The sequence below is a fragment of the Neoarius graeffei genome, chromosome 5 (genome assembly GCF_027579695.1).
Source record: "Neoarius graeffei isolate fNeoGra1 chromosome 5, fNeoGra1.pri, whole genome shotgun sequence".
NCBI lineage: Eukaryota > Metazoa > Chordata > Actinopteri > Siluriformes > Ariidae > Neoarius > Neoarius graeffei.
Window position 1 is genome coordinate 96,020,552 of NC_083573.1, and position 18,615 is coordinate 96,039,166.

The following is an 18,615-nucleotide window of genomic DNA, read 5'->3' on the forward strand; positions in this document are numbered from 1 at the left end:
ATATATATATATATATAAAAGACCATAGTGAATTTTTTTCTATACATTTAGCCCATGTGAACCAGTGAACACACACACAGAGCAGTTGTGGGTTTGGTATCTTGCTCAAAAGTACTTCAGTACTGTTCATTCACAACCTCTACTTCCTTGTTGGTCTAGGGAATTAAACCAGTCACACCTTGATCCCAAAGATGCTTTGCTTATCCTAAAGTAATCACCAGGAGACCGAAGAACAAGGTCTTGAAACCTAACATTATCACGCTGCAAGCAGGATTCGAACCTGCGTGGGGAAACCCCATTGGATTTCGAGTCCAACGCCTTAACCTCTCGGCCATTGCAGCCATGGGCACAAGTTTGGGCTATGTGATCATGATATATGACATATATGACATTGCTGGAAAGAAAGCACGTAAAGCTAATGAGCTGAAACCTGATAATCATCTTTTTGCATTTCCAAGGAATAATCAAAACACAGCACCAAACAACAAATTAGCATCCAATTCACAAATTGCATCAAACTATAGCATATTCTTCTAACCACCTTCACTGGATATGAGCAATCACGTGCTCTGATTAGCTACTATACTACTAGGATATCAGCTCATATACCATGAGTAGAGAAAAACAAAATGGAGGAGTGTGTTGCTGAATCAACTGAGGACAAAATGAAAAGATTGAAATGGCTCAAAGAAGTCATTGTCCTTCAAGTGGTCCTGGAGTTGAGATGCCACTATCCTCTCAAGAACTTTAGATATAAATGACAGATTTGAGATGTGTCAACAGTTGTTGAAATCATCAAGATTCAGCCCAGGTTTCTTCAGAGTTGGTCTGAAAATTACAGTTTTTAATGAAGGGAGGAGGATACCAGTGGTAAGACAAAAAAGTCAAAGTCCCTCTCATACCTGAATCTAGTCTTCCTAGGCAGTCTCCTGTTCCAGTATTCACCAACTCTTTAAGGAGTATGGGTGCAACACCAATTTCCATTCCAACAGCCCTCAGACTCTCACCTATACAGCTTGGTTTATCATGTAGGGCTGATTCTCTAGTAATCAGAAGAGTTTGACTTCCCTACTCACATCTGTGATGTAGCATACCTTGCCAGACAGTAGCAGGTACCATTTTTTATAATGGTCTTTGGTATGACACAAGTGCAAGTAGAACTCACAATCTCCTGGTCAAGGGGCAGGCACGCCTACCACTACGCCAACTCACAGTATCAATGGTAAGACAGGTGTTGATTATTGAGGTAATCATCAGGGCAAAATCTGAATCAGCTGTTAATTGTTCAAAGCTTCCATCATGTGTTGGGGTTCCCATGGTGACAAACATCCATACACTCATGTTTTGATTTCTGTTCTCATCTTGTCTCTGTCCCCACCCTGTCACTGGCTTTTTACCTGATTGTGCTCACCTGGATTTATTATTAATACACAGAAAAATTATTTATTTTACTGATAATATTTGTCATATATATGAGAGCATCGTGAATTTTTTTTCAATACATTTAACCCATCTGAAGCAGTGAACACAGAGCAGCTGTGGGTTAGGTGTCTTTCTTAAAAGAGCTTCAGTCATGGACTGATGTCGAGAGAGGAAAAAGCACTGTTTTTTCACAGCTTCTCCTCAAACGTTTCATTGCTAGTCCAGGGAATCAAACAAGTCACATTCTGATCCCAAAGGTGCTTTGCTTATCCTAAAGTAATCACTAGGAGACTGAAGAACAAGGTCTTGAAACCCAACATTGTCACGCTGCAAGCAGGATTCGAACCTGCGTAGGGAAACCCCATTGGATTTCGAGTCCAACGCCTTAACCTCTCAGCCATTGCAGCCACTGGCAAAAGCTAGGGCTATGTGGTCATGGTATATGACATATATGACATTGCTGGAAAGAAAGAACATGCATAAAGCTAATGAGCTGAAACCTGATAATCATCTTTTTGCATTTCCAAGGAATAATCAAAACACAGCACCAAACAACAAATTAGCATCCAATTCACAAATTGCATCAAACTATAGCATATTCTTCTAACCACCTTCACTGGATATGAGCAATCACATGCTCTGATTAGTTACTATACTACTAGGATGTCAGCTTATATACCATGAGTAGAGAAAAAGAAAATGGAGGGGCGTGTTGCTGAATCAACTGAGGACAAAATAAAAACTCTACTCGAAAACAAAACTTCAAAATTTGTTATCTTGACCAAGGAGAATTCTGTGCTGTTTCAGACAAAATCCAGATTGAAATGGCTCAAAGAAGTCATTGTCCTTCAAGTGGTCCTGGAGTTGAGATGCCACTATTCTCTCAAGAACTTTAGATATAAATGACAGATTTGAGATGTGTTGACAGTTGTTGAAATCATCAAGATTCAGCCCAGGTTTCTTCAGAGTTGGTCTGACAATAACCTTTTTTAATGAAGGGAGGAGGGTACCAGTGGTAAGACAAAAAAGCCCCTCTCACACCCGAATCTGGTCTTCCCAGGCAGCCTCCCATCCCAGTATTAACCAACTCTTTAAGGATTATGGGTGCAACACCGATTTCCATTCCAAAAGCCCTCAGCCTCTCACAGAAACAGCTTAGGAATCAAAACATTCATATTTTGATCCCAAAGATGCTTTGCTCACCCTTAAGTAATCATCAGGCAACTGAAGAACAAGGTCTTGAAACCTAACATTGGCACACTACAAGCAGGATTCAAACCTGCATTAGGAAACCCCATTATATTTCAAGTCCAATGCCTTAACTGCCCAGCCATTGGCAAAGTTTAGGCTCTGCAGTCATGATATATGACATATATGACATTGCTGGAAAGAACACGCGTAAAGCTAATGAGCTGAAACCTGATAATCATCTTTTTGCATTTCCAAGGAATAATCAAAACACAGCACCAAACAACAAATTAGCATCCAATTCACAAATTGCATCAAACTATAGCATATTCTTCTAACCACCTTCACTGGATATGAGCAATCACATGCTCTGATTAGCTACTCTACTCTACTACTTAGCTAATTTTTGAGGTTTTGTTTTACTCGAAAACAAAACCTCAAAATTTGTTATCTTGACCAAGGAGGTTTCTGTGCTGTTTCAGACAAAATCCAGATTGAAATGATTCAAATAAGTCATTGTCTTTCAATTGGTCCTGGAGTTGAGATGCCACTATCATCTCAAGAATTTTAGATATAAATGGCAGAGTTGAGATGTGTTGACAGTTGTTGAAATCATCAAGATTCAGCCCAGGTTTCTTCAGAGTTGGTCTGACAATAACCTTTTTTAATGAAGGAAGGAAGATACCAGTGGGAAGACAAAAAAGTCAAAATCCCTCTCATACCAGAATCTGGTCTTCCCAGGCAGTCTCCTGTCCCAGTATTAAGCAACTCTTTAAGGAGTATGGGTTTAGCACCACTCTCTGTTTCAACAGCCCTCAGCTGCTCACTGATGCAGCTAGGGTTATTGGGGGGCTGTTCCTCTGGTAACCACATGAGTTTGACTTCCCCACTCACATCTGTATTATATCTCAGAAGAACTTCTGAAAAGAAAGTGCTGTTCATTCACACCTACTCAGACATTTTGTTGTTGGTCCAGGGAATCAAGCCAGTCACATTTTGATCCTCAAGATGCTTTGCTCACCCAAAAGTAATCACAAGGAGACTGAAAAACAAGGCCTTGAAACCTAACATTGACACACTGCAAGCAGGATTCAATCCTGTGTGGGGAAACCCCATTGGATTTCAAGTCTAATGCCTTAACCTCCAAGCCATGGGCAAAGTTTGGGCTTTGCATTCATGATATATGACATATACTGTATGACATTGCTGGAAAGAACACGCGTAAAGCTAATGAGCTGAAACCTGATAATCATCTTTTTGCATCTCCAAGGAATAATCAAAACACAGCACACACGCACGCACACACACAGGTCGTCTGGTAGGGGAGAGAGCTCTCTTCCTCTGCTCTCTCTCTCTCCTTATATGAGGCGCGACAACTGGGGAAGACACACAAACACACGTTAACTGACATCAGGTGTAGTGATTCTGCCACTTATCTTCCCTGGCTCCGCCCTCCGGTCAGAGACTGACGCTTGACCACACCCCCGCTGCCACATACCCCCACCACCCAACTCAGGCTGGGCAGCCGTCCGCCTGCAGCCGACTCCCCTCCCCCCCTTGACGGGAGAGGAAGTCCACCATGACCATCTGTGTCCCCGGCCTGTGGATCACCTTGGAGTTAAAGGGTTAGAGTGCCAGATACCAACGGGTGATCCGCGCGTTGGCATCCTTCATGCAGTGGAGCCACTGGAGGGGCGCATGGTCCAAACAGAGGGTGAAAGAGCATCCCAGCAGGTAGTAACGGAGGGCGAGGACTGCCCACTTGATGGCCAAGCACTCCTTCTCTATTGTGCTGTAGCGCCGCTCACGCACCAACAGCTTTCTGCTGATGTACAGCATGGGGCAATCTTCCCCCTCCACCTCCTGGGACAGAACAGCCCCCAGCCCCCTGTCTGACGTGTCTGTCTGCAACATAAAGGGGAGAGAAAAGTCAGGGGAGTGTAACAGTGGCCCCCCCACACAGTGCAGCCTTCACCTCAAAGAAAGCCCGCTGGCATTGCTCCGTCCACTGGACCGGATCTGGTGCCCCCTTTTTAGTGAGATCAGTCAGCAGGCTGGTGAAGTCCGAATAATTAGGTATGAACCTATGATAATAGCCAGCCAGCCCCAGGAACTGTCTCACCCCCTTTTTGGTCTTGGGCCTCGGGCAGGCTGCAATCGCTGCTGTCTTATTAATTTGGGGATGGACCTGCCCATTACCCAAGTGGAAGCCCAGATACTGTACTTCCACCCGCCCAATCGCACACTTCTTCGGGTTGGCCGTGAGACCTGCTCGCCTCAGCAACCCAAGGACAGCCCTCAGGTGTTGTAGATGCGGCGGCCAGTCGTTACTATAGATTATAATATCGTCTAAGTATGCAGCCGCATAGGTGGCATGGGGGCGGAGGACCCTGTCCGTAAGCCGCTGGAACGTAGTGGGCGCCCCAAACAGCCCAAAAGGAAGTATGACAAATTGGTGTAAGCCAAACGGTGTGGAAAAGGCCGTTTTTTCCTGGGATAGTGGAGTCAAGGGGATCTGCCAATATGCCTTTGTTAAATCCAGTGTCGAATAAAAGCGAGCCATGCCTAGTCGATCCAGCAACTCGTCAATACGAGGCATTGGGTACACATCGAATTTAGACACTGCGTTGACTTTTCTATAGTCCACACAGAACCGGACCGACCCATCGGCCTTGGGAACCAAGACCACCGGGCTGCTGCAGTCACTGTGGAATTCCTCGACGATGCCCATTTCGAGCATGGCCTCAAGTTCTTCCTGAACCACTTTTTTCTTGTGTTCAGGTAGCCTGTAGGGGCGGCTGCGCACTACCACCCCCAGGGGCGTCTCAATGTGGGGTTCTATGAGGCGGGTGCGGCCGGGCAGGGGCGAGAACATGTCCGAATATTCGGTCTGCAACTGGGCAACCTCCGTGAGTTGGGTCGGGGAGAGGTGGTCTCCACAGGGGACTGGAGAGGTAAGCGATGTCAATGTCCCTTTTTGAACCTCTGGCCCCAGCTCCGCCTTCTCCAGAACCAATGACACCAATGCCACAGGGACCTCCTTGTTCCAGAGTTTGAGCAGATTGAGGTGGTAAATCTGTAGCGCCCCACCCCTGTCCGTTCACCTCACCTCATAGTCAATGTCCCTGACTCGCCGTGTGACCTCAAAGGGTCCTTCCCACTTGACGACCAATTTGGAGCTCGACGTGGGCAACAGTATGAGTACTTTATCTCCTGGTGCGAACTCCCAAAGGTGCGTACCCCTGTCATACAGGCGGGTTTGCCATTCTTGGGCCTGCCACAAATTCTCCTGGGTTAGGTGTGTGAGTGTGTGGAGTTTTGTGCGCAGGTCAATAACGTATTGGATTTCATTTTTGCTCAGGGAAGGTCCCTCCTCCCAATTTTCCTGCAGTACATCTAGGATGCCGCGCGGCTTACGCCCATATAATAATTCCAATGGGGAGAACCCCATGGAGGCTTGTGGGACCTCTCGCACTGCAAATAACAGGCATTCAAGCCATTTATCCCAATTGCATGCGTCCTTGCGAACAAACTTTTTAATTATATTCTTGAGTGTGCGATTGAACCGTTCGACTAAACCGTCCGTTTGTGGGTGATAAACGCTGGTGCGGATCGGCTTAATTCCCAATAGACCATACAGTTCGCTCAGTGTATGTGACATAAACAAGGTGCCTTGATCAGTCAGAATCTCTTTGGGGATTCCGACTCGGGAGATGACGCGGAAGAGCGCTTCCGCAATACTGCATGCTGAGATATTGCGAAGAGGCACTGCTTCCAGGTATCGCATTGCATAGTCCACCAGAACTAAAATAAAGCGATACCCTCTTGTTGACCGATCTAATGGCCCAACGAGATCCATCCCAATTCTTTCGAATGGGGTCTCGATTAATGGTAGAGGGTGCAAAGGCGCTTTTGGAATGGCCGCTGGATTTACTAACTGGCATTCGCAGCATGCTGTACACCACCTACGGACATCACCGTGAATTCCTGGCCAATAGAACCAGGCCATTATTGGGGCTAGTGTCTTATCCTGCCCCAAGTGTCCAGCCATGGGATTAAAGTGAGCCGCCTGGAATACCAATTCCCGGCGGCTCTTTGGAATCAAAAGTTGTGTAATCAGCTCCTTAGTCTGAGTGTCCTGCGTCACTCGGTATAACCTATCCCTCATAATGGAGAAATAGGGGAAGGACGGGGTGGCATTTGGCTGGAGTGTTTGACCATCGATTACTCTCACTTGGTCAAACACATGCTGCAGAGTCTCGTCCCGTGACTGTTCTAACTGGAAATCCACAAGGGATTCCCCGAGAGAAGGAGGAGGAGCCTGTGGCTCCTCGCTCTGATGCGTTAATGACGTAGATGGCTCTGTGACAGCTGCTCCCGCCAATGCCACACCGGGACCTCCCCCTGCTGAACTATGGCAGGACCCACTCTTCACTAAATGAGTCATTAATTCCAGAAATCCTGGCCAATCAGTCCCCAAAATTAGCAAATGGGTAAGGCAAGGATTAACTGCCGCCTGTACACTAAATTTTTCCCCTCGAAAAAGAATGTTGACCAACACTAAAGGGTAGTTGTGAACATCCCCATGCACACACAACACCTTCACCAATTGTGCTCCCCCAATGCCTCGTCTTGCACCAGGCTTTGGTGGATTGAGGTCTGATTACAGCCAGAGTCCACCAGAGCCTGATACGTATCCCCTTGGACACTCACCGGTATGCGATACGCTCCGGCCCGATCGAGGGCGGTTCCTGGGGCATCGGGGATCCGGACCACCGCACCCACCTCCATTGCCGAGCACTGCTGCTGGAGGTGGCCTGGCTCTCCGCGGCGCCAGCAAACTGGCCCGGGCTTTCTCTCTGCACCCGCAGTCTGGGACTCACTCACCTGAGGGGGGGAGAGACAGACACGGAAGCGGGAAACGGGAGGGCACCGCGGGTGCGGCGGGCTGGCTGGGGTGGAGCTGGCCCCCGGCTCCGTGGTGGGGGAATGGGGTGAGGACGAGACACAGAAGGGGAGGGAGAGAGAGAGAGAGAGAGAGAGAGAGAGAGGAGAGGGGAGAAGAGGAGATCTGCTGTCCTGCCATCGGAACAGCTGCCAAATGGTCCTCCACCAGCTCAATGGCCTGATCCAGCAACGCTGGGCAATGGCACTGGACCCACTCCACAGTCCCTTCGGGTAGTCGGGCGATGAACTGTTCCAGTACCACCAGATCGACAATTCCCTCGGCGTCGCGGTTGTCAGCCCTCAGCCACCACCAGCAGGCATCCCGGAGTTGCTGGCCAAACGCGAATGGCCGGCTGACCTCCTCCAGGCGCAGAGCGCGGAAGTGCTGTTGATGTTGTTCTGGGGTGCGCCCCACACACTAGAGGACGGCCTGGCAGAGGTCTGCATAGACCAGCCGGCTGTCAGCAGGGATCTGTAGCGTGGCCAGCTGCACCTCACCCGTTAGCAGGGGGAGGAGGCGCGCTGCGCACTGTTCCACCGGCCAGCCCAAGGCCTCTGCTGCTTGTTCAAAGAGCACGAGGAAGGCCTCGGGGTCGTCGTGCGGGCCCATCTTCGTTAGGGTGAGGTGGGGAGGGCCCGTGGCAGTGGAGGTGGTCGACCCCGCCGACGTGAGGAGGTGCCGGGACGCCTGACGATCTTCCTGCTGTGCCAGCACCAAGGCCTCGAACCTTTGCTCCTGCTCCTTCCGGAAGGCGACTAGTGCCTGGTGCTGGCTCTGCTGGGCCGTGGTGAGGGTGTGGACCAGGTCTGTGAAGGGGGAGGACTCCATGGGGCTGTTCTTCTCCATGCTCTGACTCCCGGGTTTTGGCACCACTCTAGAAATTCAGACGGGTGGGTGGAGCACAGAAGGATGGCAGGCCAGAACTGAGTTAAAAAAAACTCTTTATTGGCACTTTTCAGTGATTTTTACACTCTCCCAGCCACACACGCACGCACACACACACACACACACACACACAGGTCGTCTGGTTGGGGAGAGAGCTCTCTTCATCTGCTCTCTCTCTCCTTATATAGGGCGCAGTCACTGGGGAAGACACACAAATACACATTGACTGACATCAGGTGTAGTGATTCTGCCACTTACCTTCCCTGACTCTGCCCTCCGGTCACAGACCGACGCTTGACCACGCCCCCGCTGCCACAACTTGATTTGAAATCAAACATACATGTGTTTCAATTTCACTTTTCTGTTTACTGCATTCACAAACTTCATTTAAATGTTGTTCCCTCCACCAGTCTTGGATGCAGTGTCTATCCATCCATTGTTTATACCAGTTATCCTATTGAGGGTCACAGTGGAAGCTGGAGCCAATCCCAGCTGATTTTGGCCAAGAAGTGGGGTACACCCTGGACTTATCACCAATCTATCGCAGGGCTACACAGAGAGACAGACAGCCACTCACACTCATGAGCAACTTAGAGTAGCCAGTTGACCAAATCCATGTCTTTGGACTGTGGGAGGAAACTGGAGTACCCAGAGGAAACCCACACAGGCATGAGGAGAACATGCAAACTCCACACAGAAAGGCCCCGGTCAGTGGGTAGGTTCAAACTCATAACCTTCTTGCTGTGAGGTGACACTGCTCATCACTGCACCACTTAAATATGATCTATGGATGGAAAACTAGGGAACACAAGACTTTAATTTAAAGTGTCCATACTCTCACTTGCTTTTCCCTACTGTACTGTGCTAATGAAGCAGACATTTATGAGCTGAATTAGCTGTATTAAAGGTGTATTAGCTCTGGGAATTCACACACCACAGAGGCGCCCGAGGACTACGACTGAGAATCACTGCCTCACACAAGCCACACTGGAAAAGAAAAAAAAAGTTTATTATTAAATTTAAAACTTTTAAATGAGTTTTTAAACAAGAAGATAATCACTTTGGGACACTTTTAAGCAATTCAGCTTCATGGAGTTCAGTTAAAAGTCTCCGGATATAATAACTGTTGGGTGTAACTGTTTTTAATTTTAATTTAGAGTGTAGGGTCTATGATCTGTTCATCACATGCTTCGAAATCTATCAGCTTCTGCTAACATACTATCTCAGACACAGTGGGTCAGATGTTCTTTCCAACCAGGACTATTTCACACACAGGTTCCCAAAGCCTGACACACCTTCTGTTCCTGCTGAGGAGAAATAACACATGAGCTGAGTAGTCTCCGATTGTTTCAAAGAAGCAACACACCTCTGGAGAGTTGTAAGACTGACCCACAAGATGAAGAGCACAGAACAGAACAGAAAATAATATTTCTCTGCTGATTTAGGAAGATGACTCGATATAATAACACAATGGTCTGGGTGAGTTGCTCCAAAATGACGGGGGGATTGTAGGGGATATTCCAAAAAAAAGTTCTCACATTTATCCATTGCTTGTTTTTCATCATTTCAGATTAATTTAAAAATTTAATAAATGGTCTGGATGTGTATCAGCTCTAATTACTGTGTAGCTAGTAGCAAAAAGGGTCTAAAGGGAATGTACTGCTAATTATCATGCCCAGATTACATTACAGGCATTTAGCAGATCCTCTTTTCCAGAGTGAGGTACAACATACCCAGAGCAACCTGAGATGCAGTTGGGGGGTTAGGTGCTTTGCTTAAGAACACTTCAGCTAGTCCAAGGAATTGAACCAGCAACATTTTGATCCCAAAGGTGCTTCTCTAACCATTAGGCCATGGCTTCTCCCTTGGCCCACCATGGACAATTCCCTCCAGACCAACAGATTTATACATATTTTGAATTTTTTGTTGCCTGGCTCACTTCCTGTCTTAATGCACACCTGAAACATGTTCAGTCAGCATCGTTTTGCGATAGTTTCCAGCTTGAATGATGTTGCCTCAAAATGGTGTGACATGTGTAATAGCTTTGAGGTATATTTTCTCTCATAGTGGGTGTGTCTGTCGGAGGTGTCACCCAATCAGTAGTGACGTGTATATAAACCCCATAATATTAAAAAAGCGTAATAGTGTGTGTAATAGATCCTATAAACATCCTCTACTTTTTGTTGAATACGTTTATTCAGAAAAGTATAAGAAAGAATTCATTCCTATTTTAGTGTGTTTTCCCAATTTTGTTTCAAAATGAACAAACAAAGGAACACAATGTACTCTTCTTCTTCTTTTGGCTGTTCCCATTAGGGGTCGCCACAGTGGATAATGTCCCTCCTGTCCTCCGTATCTTTTTCTGTAGCACCAACCACCCTCATGTCCTCCTTCACCACATCCATGAATCTCATCTTTGCTCTTCCTCTTTTCCTTCTACCTGGCAACTCCATCTCCAGCATTCTTTTCCCAACATACCGTACCCTGGATCTGCCCTCTGTATGTGTCCAAACCATCTACGTAGTACGAAGGAATATAACGTACCAGAACCCATGAAATATTTGGAGTGGTTTCCAGACTGTAATCGATGTGTATTTTCTGTGTAACATTATTTCACCGTGTATTAGATAAGATAATATAAAAATAACAAGCAAGACACAGGGAAAGAACACAAAGCAGGCTTCATCTCATATTGTGTAGCATGATTACGTACTCACCAGGCTTTGAAGATACGCTTATGCTTGCTTATTACTGAATATGACAAAAGCAAACTCATTGTTATTTTATTTCACTCATTTCCTATCCTTCCTCTAATCTCACAAGCATTCACATGAGAATCTGGTCCATTTTCAATGTGGCCAAGAACCGCCGACGTTCACAGTTTGTCATGGCAGACAATCAACTCAAAATCTTCCACAGAAAATATGTGAAATTATCTCATGAACAAAATTCGTTATAATTTTTAAACTCTTTCCTGTGCAGTAGTTATAACTTCTAGCATGCAAGTGTGTATGTCGTGGACATGGAAGGCATTCAGATGACAACCTTCATGATCCTGAAGCTTGTGGCCTGAAAAGTGTATAACTTTGATCAGCAGCTTGTGGCCGGTGCAGCTAAGGCTGACAATACCCCGCCCCCAACCCTGCCCCAATCCCAAAATATCAATGGACTACCGTTAAAGGAGAACTGAAGGCAATTTTTTTTATTATCAAAATTCTATTTCTCTCATTTTATCAAATCTAGGAATGCATTTTTGATCGCTGTTTTGTCACTGCTACAGCAAGTTATGAGTGTTTGAAATATGCTGTGTAATATATCAGTCCATATGTCAAAGCGATGGCTGTAAACGAGATTGGTTGAGACCTGTGTGAGACATCGTAGGATGGAAATAAAACATACAGTGGAAATCAAAGTGACTGACATCTGCCAACGTTGTCAAAAGATGCGTGCACCCTCTTTTGAATGCTGATGGAATCAAGCCGGAAGTTTTGTTTGTTTTGATAGCGATCAGGAAAGTTTGAAAAAAGTAGGCAGTAATTGTCATTTAAACTCATTTTTGTGCAATATTTTGTTTGGAAAACAGTTTTCAAAATGGCGGCACTGACACCTGGCTGACACTTCACGTTTCGAAGTCTCGCACAAGTCTCGTGAAGATCACGTGGATAAGCGACGCCTACCATGGACCAAATGAACTCAATTCAACATGGCTAAAAACCCAATAGGCCGATAAGTATAATATTTAATTGCAATTAGTTGCCAATACAAGTCACGATATAAGGTTACTAAAACCGAAAACGTAATTGAATGACACGTTAATTAAGAAATAAAGCAAGTTTAAAAGTTCTCCTTTAAATGATTGTTGTTTGAAACTTAGGAACATACAGTACACCTTGTGACTAAAGCTAGCCGCACACTACGCCGATTTTCAGCGTACCGAGCCAACTGAAGTCGCGAGTCAGGCGTAAAGACTAGTTTTCGATGGTACCGACTCATCTCACAGCCGATTCGAAAAACTAATCGGGAGCCAGACTGATCGGCGAGAGTCGCTAGCAATAGCCAATCATATCTTTCGCATATAACACGTGACATCATTAAACACAATTTCTAGCATGAGAAATACGTGTTGGTAGCACCTAATGCAGGTATATACTGTAATTCCATAGACTGAAGCTTTATCCATAGACACAGTGGGCTGGAAAGCCACTCTGCTCAAGTTGTGTGGCTGAATTCCAAATCGCTTTACCGGTAACTCCCCTATATAAGTGCACTATTTAAGGTTGGAAATAATAGCTCATGCAGCCTAGATAGTGCGCTACATATTCCATGTTGTGTCATTTGTAATTCAGCCTGTAGCATCTTCAAGTGTTGGATTTAACAGTAACTATATCCAATAGCCAATCACAAAGCTATTAAGTTGTCACGTGATATTTAGCGGAATGTTTGTTATGATGCTTAGTTCGCATAATCTCGTTTGGTGTCGCTTCAATCCCGACTGCACTCGTCAACAGTCGGAGGATATGTGCGTGCCCTGTCGGGAGTCGGCTCTGAAATGGGTCGGTTCGGTACCGCGTGGATCGGCGTAGTGTGCGGCTAGCTTAAGGAACATACAATGGAGCAGTAAATTAAGTCAGAATTTCAGTGACCTAAGATCCTGAGTTTTCCAAGTTCACCAACTTAAACATAAGCGACATCACAGTCAAAATGGCGGCACTCATAATGAACATGAACAAAAACCAATATGAGTTTTCCACCTTTTCAAAATGCAAAAAACAGATTCCTTATAGGATTCTTCCAGTTCTACTTTGTATTTTACCTTGTAGATGCCACCAGTGTTTTTTTTTTTTTCCCAGGACAGATTCTACACAACACCACGTGACAGTCTGAAATTAAATCCAACACAGATTTCTTCCTTGATAAAATTCAGTGACATTTTTTTTGTCTTTTCACACTATTGGCATTATCTTAATAGCTTCATGAGGTAGTCACTTGGACTGCTTTTAATTATCACGTGTCGTCACGTCTGTGTCTGTCCCTGTGTCTGAAATCACTCACTCATTCACTACTCCCTACTCCCTATATAGGGAATTACTATATAGAGGACTATATAGTGAGCTCATTGGTAAAATGAAAAAAAAAAAAAAAAAACGCTTTCAGACACTACTCCGTCATGCTGGTATTTACGTCATTACTGTCGCACAATTAAAATGTGCCAGATCAGTCGGCTGGTGGGTTTTCAAAATAATAAACACATGCATGTATTTTTGTGATAAATCCATATTTTACTGAGCGTATTTCCCACATTAATCAATACAAAGTACCTGAATCTTTCATTTTTTTTTAAATCAAGGCTGAATAATTTCTTCTTTGCCACTGCCTTTTATTAAATCAGATTTGATACTTTTAATTTGATTTTTTTTTTTCAACGCGACCACAATATTGGTTTGGTTAGTGACCATCATTGTACACTACTTTTCATGATGCATTGTGGGATACTTTGAGTGCTATATATAGGGTGTACATAATCCTCACTAAGGTTTCGGACAGCATTACAAAATGGCGTCCTCACTATATAGTGAGTAGGGAGCAATTTCGGACACAGGGTGTGTCTGCTCGCACATAAGACTCCACTTCCCAGAATTCACAGCAGCCTTCAAATATGGCTGCCGCAGACTACAAAACCCACTCTGCACCTCACCACTCACAGGCTCCTGAGTTATAATGGTTTGCATCTGTCCACAATCATCACTGCCGCATTACTGCTCAGTATATAAGGACTCTCATCATGCACACACATGCTCTCACTCACTGTGAAGTATATGTGCTACTCCTTAAGCCTGATGGTACCAAGCTGTTTATATTCTGTATTGCTGATCTGGTTTGATTTTCCCTTTTGTCTGTGACTCATATTCTGTTTGTTCCTCGCTTGATCATTGCTTTTCTTTTTTTTGCCTTAAGATTTGGATTTGGTTACCAGTTTGTTTGAATAAACTCTCAACCGTACTTGCATTCGTCTGTCGCCTGCAGCCCTGACGTGTCTCTCGTCAAAAGTTAATTAGCGGATGAGTTTCTTGCTGCCTTAATGTGTTTGAGCTCAAATAGTAAATAGAGCAGCGTCTACAATCATCACCTTTTCAGATTTACCAATAAAAACAATTTTACAAAGGTGAGTTTGTTACAACAGTTATTATTGGTTAATTAATCAACCGGAAGACCCGCCTCACCCCTTGATCTTGTCGTCTGATGACACAGCTCATTACCTGAGATGGAATTTATTTGTTTTTAGCACGATCAGCAATTTGAGGAAAACCCGGACGTTATCATCACAAGTAAGCATGGTGGAAAGATCATGGACGTGTTTTTACTGATCAAATTCACCGATATTTCATAATCTCCTTGTTGAAACTTGCTTAGTTTCTTACTCTTTCATTTGACAGTCGCCATTTTGTATCTAAACACGCTTTTGAGAATCACGTGAGGTATTGATAATTAATAGTGATCACTTTCACCGGTGTCCACCATTATCGACACCCTGTGGAATTAAGTGACATTTACAACTGTTATGGATCGATCTTTGTGTAACATTGTTGACGTAGATGAAGGACTTGCTGTGATTTTATTTTATTTTTTCTGATCCATAACAGAATGGAATGTTTATAGAGTATTTGGAATCCGATTGCAATAAATAGAATTAGACCAGAATTAAATTCCTAGTATATAACAAATTACATGCTTAAAATATTCAGATTTTTCTATTCTATTCAGAATTTTTTTTTCAGTTTGTTGTAAATATCTACCACATATTACAATATCAGTCGACATTTTATTTTTACATGTAAAAATATAAAGTTTTGGTTTGAGGAATGACCTGCGGCCTTTGACCTGGATGTTCATGTGGTTTCAATGCCAATTCCCTGTTGACGTTTATTGGTAAACTACAAAACTAGAAATAATACAGACAGCAATGAATGTTTAACAAAATGTGATCTATGAAAATATTTTAATGTAACAAAGATTTTCTGACACAGGTTAAACATTCAGTTCATTTGTTTACAGACATTAGAATTACTTCCTCATTTACATAAGCACTGACATTGATTTATATTTTATAAAATATATTGTACTAAATGTCTACAGTATGTAAAGCAAACTTTAAACTGTTAATACCATGCTACTTTCTTTTTTTAAAATATATTAATAATCTGGATGTCTAACTGTGGACAAAGGTGTCAATACTTGTGGAACAGTGTCACGTGATCTGATGCGCTAAGTAATTGGGAATCAACTCATCCCCCCGTGGAAGTTTCATGCACAATTTATGTATTGAAAGTCTCTTCTACTTTTGTAATGGCCAAAAGATCGTTAAGGTATTGATAACTGGGCCATTCCATGTAAATGTCAACCTCACCATGCAAAAATAAAGCAACATGTAATACATCAAAACCACTCCCAGAGATCTCACCTAGGCCTGTATTTTACAGATGTGAATAAGTTGAACCAATTTGTAACCAACCTAATATGTCACTGTCAGTCTTTCTTTCTTATAATGTAAACCCCAAGCTAAAACCAACTTTGATCATGTACAATTCTATATTATTGCCACAAGCCACAGAAATGTATGCTAAAATCCACAAAACAGCAAAACAATAGCCATCCTAAATATTATTTAAGAACTTTGATAGTTTTAGCTGATATTTAGAGAGTTTTTCAAAGGGTTATGGTGGTTAAATTGCTGATTTTCTAAACATATGCCATGTCTATTTCAGACACGTCACATCCATAACGGAATTTCGTCACATCCATAACGCTGACTTTTCCTTCCGAAACTCTGCATGGAATACAAAATATTTTAAACAAAGATTTTTTAATATTCACCTTGGACCCCTCTATCAAATGGATATCTCCATTTCGACATTAGGTTTACAATTTCACAGAGTTTGATAAAAATGTACAGTCACCCAAGAAAAGTGATACTTTTTCTGTCACATCCATAACGCATCTTTTATTGGCGTTTTCTGGCATGCCCTAGATGTACTATGGGAATTGTTCTTGTTCTATCACTTCTCCAGTATGGTACAGCCTTAAAATATGCAACACCTGTTTAAATACTGGGAGACAATAAAACATGCACTGGGTCATTTGTTGCCATTTTGAGTTCAAGTGTCACGTCCATAACGCTGGAATTGCTCAACTGTAGCTGCCGCTCTAATAAAATACAGTAAATAGCCCTCTTCCACAACTGTAGTGATCCGTATTTTCATTCAAATAATTTTTATGCCGTTTTGATTGGCTGAGCTAACTACCTACAAATAATTGTTTGCTCATGCGCAGTTACTTGACACTCTTGAACAAGAATCCTCAATTTATCACATGTGCACTTAAGCACAGTATTGAACCCATCTGAAGTAGTAAACACAGGTGAGCAATGAGCATATATATAGTGTGTGTGTAGAATAGAAAAATTTCACTCTGACACCCAACTTTTGAACATTATTAAAAATTTATTCTCGACAAACGTTTCGGCCTTCTTCAGTGTCATAAAAAAGTAAAAAAAAATTACATAGTGCTGTGGGCTTGGTCTTATATATACAAAGTTGTGAATTCTTTAAAATTTTAAATAAAGGACAAAGACAAAAATAAACTATTAATTACATAATTTAATAATTAAGCATCGTTAAAAAGAATGCGATTTTTAGATTTATATTCTTTTTGCTTGTTTAACCCATAAGGGTTAAACAAGGGGCTAAAGTAAACAATTGCAACATCCAGTATGCTTTCCTATATAGAAGCATGTTGTCTAAGCTATCTTGAGTGGCATTAACTATTGTTTCTATACAAATGAATTCAAAATCATTCAAATTATGGAGAGACTGATTAAAATGTTTGGCTACTCCGCATTTTTTTTTGTTTGTTTTTCATACTAGATTTATGGTTGCGAAAACGTACCTTAAACTCTGTAGTACAAGAACCAACATATTGGAGATTGCATTTACGGCAAGTTGCTAAATATATTGTATTGTGGGAAGTACAAGAAAGATGTTGGCGAATTTTGTATTTCTTTCCGGTTACGAAGCTGACAAAAAATTTTGACTCAGCGAAAAAGTTATTACATAAATCGCATTTTTTGTTAAACTTAAAGCAACCTTGTTCACGCTCTTGATTATTGACTTCCGTGTCACCACGCTTGAGTTTAGAAGGCGCCAGAATGTCCTTAAGGCTTTTAGGCCTTCTAAAAGCCGAAATAATACTACCCTCCGGAAATACTTTGTATATATAAGACCAAGCGCATAGCACTATGTAATTTTTTTGTTTTTTATGACACTGAAGAAGGCTGAAGGCTGAAACGTTTGTCGAGAATACATTTTTAATAATGTTCAAAAGTTGGGTGTCAGAGTGAAATTTTTCTATTCTACATTATCTATATTTACACTGCTGGGACCCGTGGTATCCTCTGGATCCTTTTGGACAGACTGGTTGTTGGCTGACAGAGACTTTTTACTCTACTTTATATATATATATACATACAGGGTGCGATTTGTAGGGGGGCATGGGAGGGATTTCTCTCCTTCTGGTTTTCCTATCCCTACCTCTGCGAAATTATTTTTTATCTCCGGTGGGGACACGGACTATCCCCCCTTGATAGCGATGAATGCAACTTAACTGATGGTACTTAAAATCTAACAATCTTCAAACATGCAGCCCATACATCAGAGTAGGCTACTGATAGACGGCGCATCTACACTTAATGTTTCTAAACGTCACCAGACACAATTTAAAAATTGTAATATTTTAGTGTGGGAACTTGGCCGAGAGCGGTAGTGAAAACAGGGCCGAGAAAATGAAACGCATTCAGAGCAGCATATCATCATATTTTACAGGACCCACAAATAAAACAACTAGATTAACACCTGAGAGTGATAGCGCAAGAAATGATGTTGCGATGGAGGTTAGCGATCATGTACAGGTCAACTCCCAGCCTCATGATGAAGAAAGAAACTCTGAGGTAGACCTACTTGCTAGCGACTCATCTGAGACACATGTGGTAGGAGGGTGCATTGGGCCAGCGCACTTTGCTAAATGGAGAGAGGGTCGTGAGTGGCTTGCTGTCAGCACAGATGGGTCAGTCAAGTGCCAAGCTTGTTCTGACGTAAAAGATTTAGGGCCACATACAGTGG

The 18,615-nt window shown here is 43.2% G+C and overlaps 2 non-coding genes across 2 annotated transcripts; both read right to left on the reverse strand.

The window, feature by feature from the left end:
- Window positions 1–259: 259 nt before the first annotated feature.
- trnas-cga (transfer RNA serine (anticodon CGA)) lies at window positions 260–341 on the reverse strand. The gene has a single exon. It is a non-coding gene; the product is annotated as a tRNA-Ser (tRNA).
- Window positions 342–1,747: 1,406 nt separating this feature from the next.
- Window positions 1,748–1,829, reverse strand: trnas-cga (transfer RNA serine (anticodon CGA)). The gene has a single exon. It is a non-coding gene; the product is annotated as a tRNA-Ser (tRNA).
- Between the last annotated feature and the right edge of the window lie 16,786 nt (window positions 1,830–18,615).